Source organism: Silurus meridionalis, chromosome 20 (assembly GCF_014805685.1).
Source record: "Silurus meridionalis isolate SWU-2019-XX chromosome 20, ASM1480568v1, whole genome shotgun sequence".
Lineage (NCBI taxonomy): Eukaryota > Metazoa > Chordata > Actinopteri > Siluriformes > Siluridae > Silurus > Silurus meridionalis.
Window position 1 is genome coordinate 184,475 of NC_060903.1, and position 526 is coordinate 185,000.

The following is a 526-nucleotide window of genomic DNA, read 5'->3' on the forward strand; positions in this document are numbered from 1 at the left end:
AGATGTATAACGTGTGTATGTATGTCGAGTTCACAAAACAGAATAATAAAATAAAACTATTCAAAAATACATTCCTACACTTTTCTAATGAATGAATCAGACTGAAGATCCACCATGTAGAACACAAGCAGAGAGAAGATGATGATGATCAGGTGATCAGGAATGTCTCTGTTCTCATCACTGACTCCCTCTGTCTCATCCACGTTAACCCCAGACTTCTCACTGACTTCTGCCTGCTCATTGTGAGCTTCAGAAACGAGTCTACGTCTGTGGTGTGTGTGTGAGAGACAGGAAATGATGCACCAGTGGATTGAAAAAGCAGCACAATGACAGGAAAGATGTTCAAAGTAAAAAGTTTTCAGAAAAATAAATATTGAAGTAAAATACTGACCCCTACTTAAATACAGTAAGAAAGTATTTCTACTTCATTACTTTCACCTCTGCAGCACACGTTATACTTTATTATTATTATACTTCATTCATTTATTTATACTACAGAAACTCGTGTGTGTGTGTGTGTGTGTGT